The following is a 16,951-nucleotide window of genomic DNA, read 5'->3' on the forward strand; positions in this document are numbered from 1 at the left end:
GCAAGAATCAACGATAGTTTTTCAAGGTTCTCTGCCGTAAATTGCTATCGTTTATCTGACCAAACGAACGTATAGATTGAAAGAGATCGTCACAAAGCGTATTTGAAATGTACACATTTAAATCTGATTTTTTCCGGCCCTTTCACAGACGTGTCTATGCCTCAGAATCTTTGAAATCTTCGATACTGCATCCGTGACCAAGATTTTTCTTCCGAATATGATTAAACTCTTCTCCTATTTCTTGTTTCAGTGACATAAATCACTGTGTAGAATTCATTCTTATCTGATTCTTACCGTTGTGTACAATTGCTCAAGGTACTATGAATATAGATTCAGATTATAAACGGTTATATTTGATATTAACTGATAAGCCGATTGCACGACGATTATTATACCAAGGTATCGTGAATCACATTCATGAATCATACATTGCCGCAGATAAAACTCGATTTAGAAAGAAATATGCAAATCGTGATAACTCGATATACAGAATCTATGTATCTGCATAAAAATGCGCAGTCTAATTTAACGCTAACACGTAATTAGTTAGAAATTAGTAGTTTCGATATCGGGTAACGCGTTAATCGAATAAAACCGTCCTTCTTTTCGATTCTCGTCATTCGCTCGATTCTTCGGCAGAAGAGAGGCAACGTAGGCCGTCGATCGGTGTCTCTGCCAGTCTACAGGTTTCACAGCCTATAAATAAAACAACGTGGACTATTTTTGCGTCTTTTAGTCGCCACTTTCATTCTGAGAGCGCGATCCGAAAAGAAGAAGTGGGAGATGGAGATCGCTGGAAACTGACCTTACACCTTCCTACGAATCGACGAGCACGTACACGGAATCACGTAGGCCCTCGTTCGAATAATATTTCGCACGAGTGAGTATCTTCGTCGAACAGTCTCTTGCCCACGTTTTGCCCGATATAAATATTGTTTTTCAGCATTCCAAGCAAATCCGCTGATTGTAAGCTTCCTTACGATTGGTAAGTCTCCCGTACGTAACTTCCCAGTTTCTCGAAATTTTCCTCTCTCTCTTCTTTCGTTCCTTCACCCTGCAATCGATCGAATTGTTCATCTTCTTTTGCGTCCTCACGGCGTTCAAAAGAACATCGTTTTACAGAGTTGTTCATAATAGCGTTATTCAGCTAGTCGTTTCTTTTTTAAATGTGTCGGTACACCTGTTGTAATTAGCAAAGATATGAATATTTATTCATTCGATGCATATATAATTTGCCTTATTCGACAAAGAGTAAGCTCTAGCGTCGTCTTTAATTTTACGCCGTTGAAATGTTATACGTGGTTAACTTGGAAAAAATGCCAAGATACGTGAAAGTATGATGGATGAGTATTAACGCGTATGATAAGGAGCAAAATTAAAATCAGCTTCCTTGAGTAATAAATTCAATCTTTTATTAATTTCTTTATTGAAATGGGATATTAACAAGCAATGATTACGTTGATGATTGATGATAAACCTATTCTTGTTTTGCAGCATGATAACCTCGTCTTATAGCATAATAAATTTGTTACAGTTGCTTTCGTATCTTTGGCATTTTTCGTTTCACCGTTACGCCCAAGAAAATGGATAACGGAATATCTGAATAAAGTGTTCGCAGAAGTGATAATTTACGAATGTCACATATTGTATAGATTCCGATATCTGTTTGATATGTGTCATTCGACGCGTGTAATATTCTCTAATATAAGAGTAAATTGTAAATATCGTTGAACGAAAGCTCTTATTTGTCATGATGAAACCGCGAAGCGATCATTTATTGCCTTGCATCTGGTCGTGATTATTCATACACGCGATATCGGTTTCCATTGAATGCACGTTTTATCGATGCATCGATGTTTTTTTCTTTCACGAAAATTTTATCTCCTACCAATTCATCGATAAATAAATCAGAGCATCGCATGGAAAATGAAATATTTATTTTATTATTTACTTATTAAATACTTATTTATCGAAGAACGCGCGATACCGGAGACCACAAATATTCCGTGTTTGTATTTAAAAAGCTATTAAAAAAAGCTTTTCTACTTTTCTTTAATAACGCCTCGAGGGAAATACGCGCGAATGACTGATCTCGATCTAAATTTTATTCATCGTGGAGGCATAGGGAAAAAGAATCGACGGAGAACTGAAGTTTTTCAAAGCAAAGTGCGAATTTTCGGGCATTTAATGGAGAGCTAAAGTTGCAAATATGTACGTTGTACGGGCAAAAATGTAAAAGATATTTCGAAGATGAAACAAAGTGAAAGTTGGAAGTGAAACGAAGATCTGCACAAGTTTCGTTTCTTCAATTCGTCCCTTCGCTTTTGTGGATTTTTCAATTCCGTTGTCCAGAAACGTATTATTACTGTTTCACTCCGTGTAAATAATAGTAAATTTCAATGAGAATTTTAAAGAATAATTTCTAATTAAAGAATAAGTTTACAATGTCGTTGCATTTTCTATTTTTCAATCTATAGAGTTGTCTAGTCAATTTATAAAATCACGAATCCTCATAAATATCTATATGAATCATATATCATCGATGCGTATCTATATGCATCGAATAATTTATTGCTTCAAATAATGATCACGCTGTTTTTCTATGAATATTTCTTCCTTGCTATCTTCTACTGTTTCACAACATCGAGCACTTGCATGGCAAAAAGTGTTATAAAAATAAACGAAAGCAGATACTTTAAATGAACTCCCCAATTTATATCCATAGAGCAAGTAGTCGACGTAACACCAACGCGTCGATTTCATTAAAACGCGTGAGAATCTCGAATTTGGCACGACGACACATTATTGGAACACGAGTCTCGTTTCGAGGACACGTATCCTTGAAAGCAATTATTCCACGTAGCAGTCGAGTTGATTAAACCTCCATTATATTCAACACTAGACCACACCTGTGGTTTAATTATTGGTAATTAACGCGACTTAAATTCGATTAAACTTACATTGGATAGTTGGGAATTTAATTTCATTAGCCTTTTCAAGACGAACCTCTCGTTTAAATTCTGCTACTTAGATGTTTATCTAGTAATTGCTTCACGCCCTTTATTTTAATTTCTTCGAACTTTGGATAATTTTGGAACCTTTAGAGAACCAGACTAGAAATAGCGACGAAAAATATATTAAACAAATAAATTCATTTAGAATTTCCTTCTCGTAATTGTAATATTAAATTCAACGAAATTCGATAACGCCAATTACAATAAAATACCAGAAGAAATATCGCGCTAAAATTCGTGCTCCGTCATTTCTTCTTCTTTTCTTCCTTTCGTTTTTCTTTTGCAGGGAAGGAAGAATAACGTGGATATCTATCAAGCTATGTCATTCTCGTCATCAAGTAGACTCGGAGATCGGAGCCCATCGATAATTCGAAATTCCTAACACGGCTCGATGCTTTTGATTCGCGCATGGATTCAGAAGATGTTTCTTATGAATCCGATAGGATCGTCTGGCTTTGAAGTTTCACATGGATCTAGGACAGGTCTTCGACCTTTTACAGACAATGGATCGAAGTTAACATCTGTGGCTCCATTATATTCGACTTTCGCACTATTATTCGAGTGACCAATCAAACGACGATCAACTTCGGGACTTTGAGAAATCCTCAACTCGGTCGAAATTGTTCGCGCGTAGAATATCCATCTTTACAGTCTGAGGATTATTCGCGATTGCAGCGTCGCGACAGTAATATATTTGTTAACGGAACTTGCTCTATGGGTACGCCTCGTATTATGTGTATATGTCGTCGAACGAACGCAAACGTAATGGATGACGTAACACGGAATCGTTTTTTCAAGATTCGCATGTAACGTGTCTTGAGAAAAGTGTAAAGTCATTGCGTTCTAATCTGGAGACGACGATTATCAGAGAAGGCAGTCGAGAGGCGTCGTGACGTAGGTTACTCTCGCGCGTCGACGTCGATCTGCTTTCTGCGTTACCTAATCGCTCCTTGTCCTACTTCAATGTTTGTTTTTTCGAGCGCATTGGCCGCGGAAAAAACATTAGCGGCCGCGCTTAAAATAGCCATTTTACATGAAATCTGGTAACATTAGGAACCGAGTGATTTTGCGATCGAGCTTCGGTGCTCGAGTGCCATCATTCTGACCTTATGTCTGCTTCGAAATTATGGTGTTCTTTGATATCATTTTCTACCTCATTTCGCATAATAAAGGCTAGCAATTATATAATTAAAAAATGACAAAAACTAGTTATAATGAAAATATAACAGCTGGTATTATACAGTTGCTCGCGAACGTATTCAAAACTTGTAGAAATCTTTTATGAATATATTAGGTACGTGTGTGAAGTGTACACGGGATGAAAGGAGAATGTCAATTTTAACGAATTTTGGGTAAAATTCGAATAAAAATTTTCCTGAAGTTTACCGTAGTTGTAAGAAATTATATTGTGTATAACGTACTTTTCATTTTTTTACAGTTTAATGTGTCGTGTATTACTTAAAATTGTAAGTGAAAGTTGAAAATGATGCGGAATGAAACGTGGAATAGAATGCTTCATTTTAATATAATGAGAAAATATAAAGTTGCGACATTGCATACTGAAAAATAAATTTCCGTTTTTTGAGAAACACTAGAACTTGATATTTTCCATTTTTACTGTCGTTTTTTCATATATATAATATAACATAAATTTCAGGATATATAATACAATATAGATAAATATAAATAATATAAATAAAAAACTATATAGAATATCTTGAAATTTTATTAGCACTGCAATGAGTCTTGCCTGTCGTATCTCTTCTACATAAATACGTTTTATTCTGAGAGGATTGAAAGTGTAAATAATTGTTAATTCTTTTTTCGTAATTTATCTATTTAAACATCAGGTGCAAAATTTCTCGAGGAAAATAATTTTCAGATATAAGGGAAATAAAGAAAAATGAACAATCAGAGGAGAATTATGTTTCTCATGTAATAAATTTCTTGGTATTCTGATTCAGTCTAGATTGCACGATTATCAAAATCACGTACATGACATATTTAATTTTGAATATTTAGATAGTTAATAGACACTTAAGCACATAAATTCTTGTTACGACATCGTGGTGTAACTAAACGTAATCGATTACATGATATGTAAAACGATAAGGATCATCACGTGTTACGTATCATTGAAATGGAAGAACGTGTGTATTTCACACGTCGTTAATTACGTATGTGTAACAGTTTTTTAATTACGTATAATTTTAAGCAGAAGTACGTTCGCCTACACTTTACATTACGAGTTACTGTTAAGTAGACAACCGATTCTTTAATCAATCATTTCTGTCATTGGTAATATTTGTATACCATTATCTATCATTTTTTATTATTTTACAATTACCTACGCAGAAGATGAAGAATAGATGAGAAATGTAATCAGAGATCTTTAATGTACCATGTCAATTACTTTTATAAGATTAATCGATTATCCTTAGAGAATCATACAAATGAGTCTTATTTAGAATTATTTGTTGGTTACAAGCGTTATATGAAATCTATGTTGACGAGATGTTCCATTTTACTATATTCCTTCGATAAATCGAAAAAACAACAAGCGTTGCAGCTATTATTGTAAATATTAAACATAGCGATATACATGGACCTATTTAACATTTTATCTGCAACGCTGGGGGTTATTCTATTTAATCAAATAAACATGCACTCCGACTTCTTTGTATCATTCGTGTGATAATTCAGCTATGATAACGTCGGTGTAAATAAATAAACAATAGAGTCTAGATGATAAATCTCGCTCTATTTGCAAATTTGCACGCTTTTCCTTTTATTTTGTCATTTTCTTCTCACGCGATGTCAACATAAATGGTTACTTTCAATTTCTTCTTCGACGACATCGTAACTGTTCTGTCATTTAGATTTTTGTGCATTAACAGGAAATTTGAAGGTATTGCGATTATGTTTTCGGTATGTTGTTTTTCGTCTATTTGACCGTTATGTGTCGTAAAAGGAGTGATTATAATAAAAGTTGCGGTATAAAGGCAATCGTGCTATTATGTACGATTTAGCGAACATTTATACGTTTATGGGTTTACCAAGTTAAATAAACGAGTGTGGAGAATTTTCTTTTTTCATGAGAAACTTTATTGCTCCTTCCTACTCATCTTTTTATTACTATTGTTCGTTAGAATCGAATACCTCTACGACTTTCATTTTTGTGATCTCTGTAAGTGATTTATAAGTCTGAGATCGCCGAGTAGTTTTGGAGCAGGATTCGTTGATAATAAAAAGCTGAGTATCTGATATACAGGATGGTCTAAAAATCAATCCCGAAAGTTCTCACGCACTTCCTACAATCGGACAACGAAATGTTTCGAACAAAAGTTGATCAGCTTTCAACCAGTTACATATCGCAATATTAAGAATTCCAAAAAAGATTTTGACGAAATACATTTTCTTCGTATCTCCTTTATAAAATATTCCTAATTTTTTAGTATAATTAATTTCTTTTTATTTTATTTAAATTTTATTCAACGTGTCGTCGATGGCATTTACTGACAACCGCTAGAATGGATCGATGTATGCGTATTATTAACAGAACGTGAGTGAATTAGGTTGCTAAGTACAACATAGAAAAATACATTGAAGCTCGACATGTGACAAGATGCTCTCTATCTTTATATACAAAATATTTCAGCTACATATACAAGGTAGTGCCCTATATTCTATCGGAATATTAATTATTATATATAACAATATTTGTATATCAATCGCTGCTTTAGCACCAATCAGAAATATGTATCTCCCACTCTTCGAACATTCTTACCTTGTTCACTAATAATCTTAGAAAGCGCAGGTGTCTTTAAACACTCAATAAAAAAAAAAAAAGAATTCGTGTGTATTATCGCTAAAACATATTTATATTGTCGTGTAAGCCGCAATTCTCAGATACTTCACTTCAAACACTTCACACACTTTAATCGTTTAATACCTTTAATCGCTTCCATCTCTCCTTAATCTCAATGAATTATAGCTTTTGACAACAATCTCTTCCAATCTCGTTACGCAATTTAATATCGCTCTCGTATATCATTCAACACAGCTGTCAACATCAAGTGCAATCTGATGCAATTTATTTAGTTATTTTACTCAATTTTGTACATCATTGCAACATACCCATCTCGTTATGTCAGAATATCTTTAAGTATTTTTATACTGCTCAGAAACAATCCAACATTTTCAAACATTTTATCAGTTTGAAAATCGCCAATTTGGTCTATCACAACTATTAGCAACACCTGTTACATACTGAAAATGGCCATTCTGCTATACAGTAATTTTTACACGTACAGGATGACTAGAGGAAGAATATGGAATCATTAAGATTAAAATTTTAGTATTAAACAATGTTCGTCAATACAACGAAAAAATACACGTTAAAAATACACCATGATGGATACTTGTCTGAACGCACAATATTATATCTATATAATAATGTTTTGCACATTACAACGTCAGTTTCTGAGTAAGACCGGTAGCTTCCACGTCATGTGACGCCAAAGTAGTCACGTATGCCGAGAAATAACACGCTGTTGTTTGTTGATACGACGTGTTAACGAGCCCACGTATTCTTACACGTCGATACTGCTAAAACTGTGACGCCTTTGTGCGTGCAGCGTGTCACTATGGCGATTCACGCTGTTTCACGAGGATGGTATATTCGTGAATTTCCAGAAAACGGGAAAACACGAAAGTAAAAATAGGCTGGTTATTTTGATACAAAATAAGGGTAAAAGGTCCAGATTTTATTTTCTATTAGAGATCACTGTGAAGCGAATATATAAATATTATCCAAAGATATAAATTCGTAAAGTCGAGTTTTAGTTCAAACATTATAATTCTTCCCCTTGTATTTTTGTTTTTTTAATTAAGTCGTTTCTTATACACATTGTAGGAAGTAATTGGCCGTTTCGTCGCGAGCTATCAATCGATATTTTGCACTACAATTTTTCGATGGCTTTAATTGAACCGTCGATTTTAACGTTTGAGTTTGTGTTCCGTTTAGCAGTCAATTTTCCAACGAGGATACCACGTGCGCCAATAACAGGCCATCAACATTTTCGAATTCCTTCACAGAGCACGCCTACGAACATTTTCATATCGAACAGTGGCGAGTTCCAATACGATGTTTCACATCTTTTATTAAAGTTTTCTAGGAATTCAGCAACTCCAAATGTACTTTTCATTCAACGTATGGAATCTTATTGTTTCATATTTTTTATTTGCGTCTAGAAAGACGTCAATCGAGGAGGAATTCTCTTGTAGAATGTTAATCAATACAGAACAGATATTTTAACAATTTGTACTGAAACAATTGCATTCAAATCGTACAAATTTGAATTCAGAAATGGATTAATGTCGTTTGAAATTTCCGTTTCAATGAACAGCGTCATATCGTTGAAGCGATCTGGAATCACTTGACAGAGGCATGATAGGAAAAAATAACGCTACAAATTTCGAACTAAAGTGCCGTCTGACTTTTATCTAAGTCGAATGAATAACGATTGCATATTCCCTAGTTATGTCTAGTATACGTCTAATGAAATGTTTCTAATTATAAATCAATCGTTAGATAATAGGTATTATAATTTGATGAAGATTGGTGGTGTATCAAACATCAAAGAAACTAGTCCAGATATAGTTGGAACTGAATTATTTTGGACAGTGAATAATTTGAAGCAAAGCTGATATATATATATGTGTGTGTGTGTATATTTTACGTAATTACTATCTTCTATATTTTTTCTAGTAGCTTATCAATCGACGTTCCCACGGATAACTGACCGAGTCGAATGAGTAAGACGTGACAAGTATGGATATTGTGTAAGAAACAAGAATTTTTAACCTAAGAAATTTCCATAGTCGTGATTTCCTGAAAAATTCCGATCAGTTAGGATTCACCATTCTAAGGAATCATTTGGAGATTGAGCAAAACTCGAAGATTGAAAAATTATGTTCTCTTATTGACGGAATTTTCCAAATTACTTCCCCATTGATCCGAAAGAAATTCAAGTTCCAAATGGATGAGAATCGTTTCTTTCGATTTTTGGAAAGTAATCCGAAGATACCACAAAATTTGAAGATTGGAAAATTGTTCCCTTGCGATGAGAAAAATTCAATAGGATCTTCCAGAGTCAATGACAAGATAGGAGAAAAAGATCGTATATGGTTGAAATGTTGCATTGAAAGGGAAACTACGTTGACTATTTCAACGTTGTAAAGTCGATCGGAAACTTTTAAATGGAATAACTTCGCATTCCGGATGAGTGTCGGTCGACGAGCATAACTTTTCCGAGGCATTCCTCCTGTAAAATTCCAATGTACGAGACACTAGCCGCTACTATCGTTTTCAATATGTTAGACAACTGTCTAATACGAAAATTGAACAATAGTTATAATATGACGATTTTATTTCAACAATTTCCGGAAGTACTTGACAAATGAAGATATACCGCATAAGAAAAATGTGGATAACATAAATTGCCTCAGTGAAACTCTTGTACGTCATCATAGTAGCATGAATGATATTGATATGAAATTTTATTATCTATCAAGTATAAAGATTGTCCTAAGATGATTGAATTAGAAGATAAAGTTAAGACTTCTACCAAATGATTAAATTTTTGAATAAGTACTATCTCGTATGGAATACCAAAGAAAATTAAGGAGAAACACACTAAACTTGTTAATAAAATATATTTCTTTCAAGAAGTTGGATCTTAATTGAAATGTTCAACTGTATCTGTCTCATTCGTCGAATATAGTATAATCTCGTTATTACCACTATGTAAAACAATCCTCTATCTAAATTCCATTTATCTAATTAGATATGAAAGTATAAATTTGCCTAAATTTATTCTAGCGATGACGTTACAAACATTGTTGCTCAGCATTCATCACAGAATACCTACAATTATTCATACTTTTGTATTAAAAAAACATGTGCACAAAAATATCGTTTTTTGGAAAATTAAACGCCAATCACGTATATAAGCAGATAATAAAATCAAGGAATTCCCTAATGGCGATTAACTTACTTTGTAAATGTTCACTTAACGATCATCGACAATAGATTTCTTCTGGCAAGAATTACGATGTGCATGATTCATTGAATACAATGGACAAATGAAATTTCCAAACGTAGCCAAACTTATCTCGAATCTATCAGATATTCCTGATATATGCTGTTATAGGCAACGTATAATGATAGCGAACGTATTAAACATCTGTGACGGGAAGTAAACAGGTAATAACGTGAAGAAAAATAAGAAAAATGAAGTACGTGTAGCAATTGCTTACTTGATTATCAGCGATAAAATGTATTATCATTATTGGTGATTAATCCCACTTGAAATTTCGAACGATTATCGACACTATAATCGTGGCGTCTGCTTAGAATCGTCGGAAAACCATTGAACGAGAAACGGATGGTCGCTTATCGTGCACGTCGTATGTATGTAGAATACGAGTGCAGCAACAGGTAAATAACGGTGTCGATTTATCGTAAACTATCCTATATCTCATTAATCACACAATCGGCTGATCACGATTCCATCGAAGGCAAACCGGTGATTTCCACTTTTGTCACGAGGTCTTTTACGTCACTGATCATAGAGGAGAAACGACCAGCGGGATAGTCCGGGAGTTTCGCGTTATAAGCTTTGCTGACGTTGTTACTCATCGGGAAATCCGGGTAGATCGTTTAAGACGCCTTAGGGAAGGTTGAATACGAAACAGGAACTTCGGAGGTGGTTTCGTTTCTCACGAATTACCAACCTCTCTGAACAGATATACTACTGTACATAAGAATATTTAAACATCCCAAGTAATTCGATCAAACGTGATATTCTCCGTTATATTTTTAACATTATGGTAGAAGAATGTTTCTCTACGATTTAAGTCTTTTATTCCTTGCCTTTTTTTTGTAACTGGGATCAAATGCTTCACTGAATATGAATCGAAACGAGGAACATGCCTAGATCATTCATGTGCATTTGTATAACTCGGTTCCATGCGTGTCTATGATGAATGACTGACATTCCAGAAAATTTATGAACTGTTAGAACATAGCTGGAAACGTATATTTAAAGCGCTCTAAGATTCTGACATTGAATATACAGTCAGTTCATCCATCTCTACGGGCCCAATGTTAGGCAATCTGTTGAGAAGTTTTATCATAATTATTTGTATAGTTATTATCTGTATTAGTTTCGTGCTGACTAATTTTTTTAAAAGATAAAATAGTAAAGGGATATGTATAGCAGGAAGAGAATCAATATTTCTCTAAGAAAGAATAAATAATTTAAAGAATGTTTTCCTTTTTTCCCCGTTTTTTCCCGATTTTTCGACTGACGAAAATATTAACAAGACAATTAAATTGCAAAGAATTTCGTGAATTATTTCTACGCAATTCGTGTAACGTTATTAAAAATGAAATATTATTCGAGATATTTGTATCTATGTTGCATCGTGATTATTTTTATTTCATATAGGAAATCATTAAGCGTGAGCCGTCGTTTAAATTATCGAAGCGCAACAGTGTCGCAAAAGGTTAACATAGATCATAGTAATCGACGAAATTAACGGTTCTCGATGCTAAAAGTGAAGCAGATAACGCATGTGAGGAATTTCAAGTACATCGCTGGCTAGGAAAGCTATTGCACAAGACTTTCATCCGATTTTTAGTTCTTACGGGGCCGGTTGAAACGTTATAAGCTTAACCATCGAACGTCGAACTTCGAGCAACTCCTCTCGTTCAAGTGAATTTCGTTCGTAATGGTATAAAACCATTTTGCAAAAGAAACGCGTTAGTATCGTTAGTTCGTGCCCTCGTACGGTTGCATTAAGTATAACATGGCCATTTTCGGCCCATTATAGTCTCGTTTTTAGAAAACAAAATATACTAAGATATATCTTTGAAATATACTATCATTCGAGCAATTTGATTTTTGGAGAATTTTATGGTAATTTGAATTACTACGCTTTTAGGATCTTCTATAGTTTTAATTTAATGGTTTAATAAATATGAGATACGGTCTGTCCAATATAATTCAATGAAGGGCTCGGTGAACAAAATATAAACATAAAACGTAAGAATGACACAAATGCATCTTTTTTAAAGAAATAAATTAATGAGGAAACACTATGCATATAGTTAAAATTTTGTATTCATAAATGTCCGGAGGCACGCAAATGTTTCTGTCACAAATTTAACTTTCAGTTCTATCTGTACTTTAATTAAATACACAAGTTCATCACTTTTAAATACTCCTTCGAGGTAATTAAGTAATAATGAAAACGATGATTACAGATACAGTTAGCTTTCAATAAACTAGAAGAGAAACGTATATCTTAAGAAAATTGATCTGATGCACTGGAGTCTAAGTATATTTTTCCTATCTTCCAAGAGCATTTGCATTTATTGGAATATAGTATTCGAAGAGCATGGAAGAAACCATTATAGGCAATTAGTTAATCTCGAAGACCTTGCGAAAGATAAAACCGAACAACGATTATGAAAAAGCTTTATCCGTTATATACATTTCAGAGGATTACTCACTATTTTATCAAGTTACGTGAAAAACGTATGTGAGTTTAGCTACCTAGTTTGAAGAGTAATGTACTCAATCAAACGTTTACACGTTGCAGATATTGAAGAAAACATTCAGATTTTAGCACTTCACTATGTACGCAATCGAGAATGAATCACGTCTATGTAATAGCAATGACGATAACTTGCTTTCGATAATTTGAGAAATTTTCTCAAGTTTTTCTCAATGACGTAAAAGCTTGGGCCCATTCCACCATTCTAAGTTCATTGAATTGTCTATAGTCATTCGTAATTGATAGTTTTACTAAAAGAACAAAAGGAAAGAATATAGCCGAATGCAGAGCATGAAACACACATTTTTTAAAACTATTTCAACCCTCCATAATACGATGAAACTTCAAAATTAAATATGTGTGCGAGTTTGAAGCCATATCGATATGTTAACAATTTTATTTCTTTGCTTAAGATTGTACTGTGGAAATTGCTTTATGTAAATACTCGTAGATTATTTGATACCGATATAATAATTAAATACAAGACTACAGTGATAAGTAACTAATAATGTAAGATATTAAAGATATAAATACACGAGTATGTTATGTTGTTAAAAAAAAATGGAGTGTAAGTTACAACAAGGCAAGTGACAAACTTACATACTAACATACAGTGTATGTTAGAGTTAAGTGTTTAATTGCAAATTAAGCTTAGAATATCGCAATAGGCGATACAAATTAATATCTTTGAGAAAATGAAGAAGATTTTTCGCAATGTTTTTTAATGATTTAGACGCGTCTAAATATCGTTTGAAAGAGCGAATTTAATTTATAATTGAATAAAACAATTAAATAAATATCATTTTTAATTATACGATGCATTTATATAATACAAAAGCAATTGTTCATGGCAGGTTCGAAACAATGCAGACGATTTAAGTCCTTTAACACGATTGACGAGATCGCTAAGAGTTTTCGAGATCTCAAACGATTCCCCAAATTGCCAAAATTATTATCGTTCCCTCTCTTAGCTGAAATCCGGCACTGAAGTATTCCTATAATTATTGCAGTGCGTTCCAAAACCAGATATCGTTCCCAGAAATAATTGGGTAAAAAGTTACACTGTTTATCGGATACACAGATATCTCTCGGAAGGATTCATGGGGAAACACCATATTTATCATGGATTTCTCGAAAATGGAGGGAAAGAATACGGCAGAAACGCAGATGCCTCTATGAACCACTGAAAATGCACGACGCCTCCAAGTTCGTGGCAGAAAGGTCATCTGGCAAGGAACAATGCCTTCTTTTCCCCAAAAATAATCTACCTTAAGAATATATCGTCGATTACAAGGCTGGACGATTCTGCATTCGCATCTGTGCGTTCTGGTTGCCCATTCTACTCGCTTTTCATTCGGCACGCAATATGAAACGTTATCATGAGAAATGTAATCAAAGGAAATGAAGATATGAAGAAATGAAAAAGACAAAAATAAAAGAGCAACGAAATAAAAAAGGAAACAAAAAGAAGAGAAATACAAAAAATAACGGAATCATATGATAAGGAGTAATAGACCAATAAAAGAGTAAAAATAAGAGTACAGGGAAAGTATATATATAAAAATAACGAAACCGACGATCAAAAACTCAGCTGGACGGATAGTGGGTGGATCAATAAATATGTACATCGAATACCTGATTAACGAACAGTGATTCCCCTAGTTCGTAGGAATTATTCTCACAGCGTTTACGTTAGTCGATCGTGGGATATACGGAAAACGATTCCGAGAAACGAACGGATCTGGTGCAACGTGGTTGCGATTTATGGAGCATAGAACGTCACGGAATCTCTGTGACTCGCTGCTTTAAGTCTGATAGAGTGGTGCTCCTAATGTGAAACAGTTTAGCTCGCGACTGAAGTAGAAAAATATCTCGGTCGCATTGAAGGTTGCTATATATTACGCGCGATTATATTTATGAACAGAAATTTATGGATTTATGAGAAATTTATGAAAATATGGCGAATAAAATATCTAGAAGTTTAGAAAATAATGTTTGGTCTAGAAATTTATGAAAATAATGATTTAGACAGACGCTCTTAGTTATTACTTGTGAAATTTTGGACCTGAGTCTTTAGAAACTTAATATTTCAATATCGAGGAATTACTTTGTCACATTATGTTAGATCATTGTCTTGAACATAAAAAAATATTGGGACAGTTGAGTGTTGACAATTAGAAAACGCTGGTTTAAGCAAATAAGTCGGAACAAAACATGATAACAACTATGATTGCATCATTCTTACGTTCAATGGAAAAATATGAAAAATGAGGTAGTTAACAAACGAGCAACGACAATCTGTCTGAATTCCGCATTCCAATTCTATGTCGCATAAATAATATAATGACGAAATGTGGTTGTTTCAGACGAAATTATAAATCATTCACGAGATTCTTCATCTGAGACACAATGCATTTACAGTGAAAAATATAGCAATTGTGTTACGTATGACACGTAATTATACTTTTTTCCCAAGGAAATGTTATCAGGGTTCTGTTGTACAATAGTTTACCAATCAATAATACTAATAAATTAACAAGTTATAAGTTACAGGCTATAAGCTTCCTTCTCATAATTTTGCAATTTTATATCAGATAGGATAATCAATTAGTTTATAATTCAGAGAAATTTGCAATTTCGTTTACAACGAAAGAATAATATATTTTGTATGACAAAATATTATTATGCGCACCATAGTCGGTGAAATTCAATATATACAAAAATTTGTACATATTAAATTCTCCAACATTATATGTAAATTAAAGAAAGAAAAGAAATTGAACAGAGACCTTATAATACTGTAGAAATAAGATTGTGTGCATACTATTTTATGTTATTCAAACTCCTGAAGCATTAAATATTGGTTTCATAAAAAATTATATATGACAAATGATATTCGTTCAATTCGAACATAATCAAGTCTGTAACTATTATATCATTTCCTGAACGCGATTAATACACGGCCAAGAACATGTTAAGAGGCGTATCTTCTCGTAAGATAAGTAGACACCGAATCATCGAGCCATCGTTGACGTCTGATATTATGAAATCCCTTTCACCTTACTTTTTCGTAGACTATCCTAGATTCAGAGACAATCAATCTACATTTGCAAGAAGTCATTCAGAACACCTACGTTTCTCTTTCTTCGAATTTCCAAGACGTAACTCTTCGACGTCACGGAGAGTTTCAAACTCTCACCTTTTACATCCCGAGTAGATTATTTCGTCAGTTTTAGCAATTCTCTAAGACTCCAACTAACAATAAGTTTGATCTAAAATAAGTCTCTTTGATGATTTATCACGACTAATTCGTTCAACGAAACCTTAAACCAGTCCCATTTTGCTATAATGAGAAGCTTCACTTGAATTTATATTTAATATCGTCGATTTTTTGGTTTACGTAGAAATCGTAGAAAATTTGTTGTACGAAACTGTCAGGGGATCGCTACTGTGAACGACCCTGTTGCATTCATCAAGAAAATAGAGCTGAAGAAGCTTTATAGGCTTGATAGATTGATATTCTGTTTCTATGATACCTAAATTTCTTCGTAAAATTCCTAAAAACCTCAAGTAGACCGGAGACCAGACTATCACAGCGCAATATCGAAAGAAAATCGAACAGCATGACCTCGACATTCTAAGGATTTAAAAAACTCATCGTAAACAATCATCCCTGAAAATTCCATGAAACTTCCCAAAATTCTCAGCGGAATTTTAAAAAATCTCAAGCGGGAATAGATCGACCAAAACCGATCACGGTGTGATGAAAGCCAAATGAAACCAAAATTGAACAGTCCAACTTCAAAGCTCGATACTGTGTTCCGCTTTAGAGATCTAAAAAACGCATCGAGGCCAATCACGCTCCCCGAAAAAGTTCTATAGAATGTTCCAAAAGACTGTGCAAAATCTCAAGGAGAAATAGCAGGATCGAAACGAGCACGGCATGACGAAATCAGAATGTAAGCCGAATGAAACGAAAATCGAGCAATCCAACCTCCTCCACGCACGTGTGACACTCTAATGATTTAAGAAACGCATCATCGTGGGCAATCACGTTCCCGAAAAATTTCAGCAGATTTGGTCACGTCACGTGGTTGCACCGTGACCGAGCGAGTATCCCGCGTGATTGGTGGATACGCGAATCCGTCGAAAGGTGGAAGTCAAGCCTCTCTTGATTATCATCTCGTATCTTTTTCTTTCTCGCTCGGTGAACGACGATAAGACCGAGACAGAAGGATGAAAAGGTGGATCCAGGGAAAAGGGTCGCAGTCCCTCGCGGAAAGAAACGCGAGGGAGGATTCGGATCGAGTGGG

At 34.2% G+C, this 16,951-nt stretch overlaps 1 protein-coding gene across 5 annotated transcripts in view; it reads right to left on the bottom strand.

Annotated features, from left to right (window-relative positions):
• The window catches only part of LOC100750141 (putative fatty acyl-CoA reductase CG5065), a 47,116-nt gene that overhangs the window by 6,952 nt on the left and 23,213 nt on the right, over positions 1–16,951 (bottom strand). For 2 of the 5 annotated variants that reach the window (XM_033318968.1, XM_033318969.1), the window contains exon 2: positions 806–1,054. The exons of 2 other annotated variants lie outside the window; for them this stretch is intronic. The gene's annotated coding sequence lies outside the window, so the exon portion shown is untranslated. Of the gene's footprint in view, positions 1–536; positions 697–805; positions 1,055–16,951 lie in introns of all 5 variants that reach the window. One more of the 5 variants, XM_024365261.2, reaches the window with a different exon arrangement.

The sequence above is a fragment of the Bombus impatiens genome, unplaced genomic scaffold (genome assembly GCF_000188095.3).
Source record: "Bombus impatiens unplaced genomic scaffold, BIMP_2.2 scf_0133, whole genome shotgun sequence".
In the NCBI taxonomy this organism is placed as follows: domain Eukaryota; kingdom Metazoa; phylum Arthropoda; class Insecta; order Hymenoptera; family Apidae; genus Bombus; species Bombus impatiens.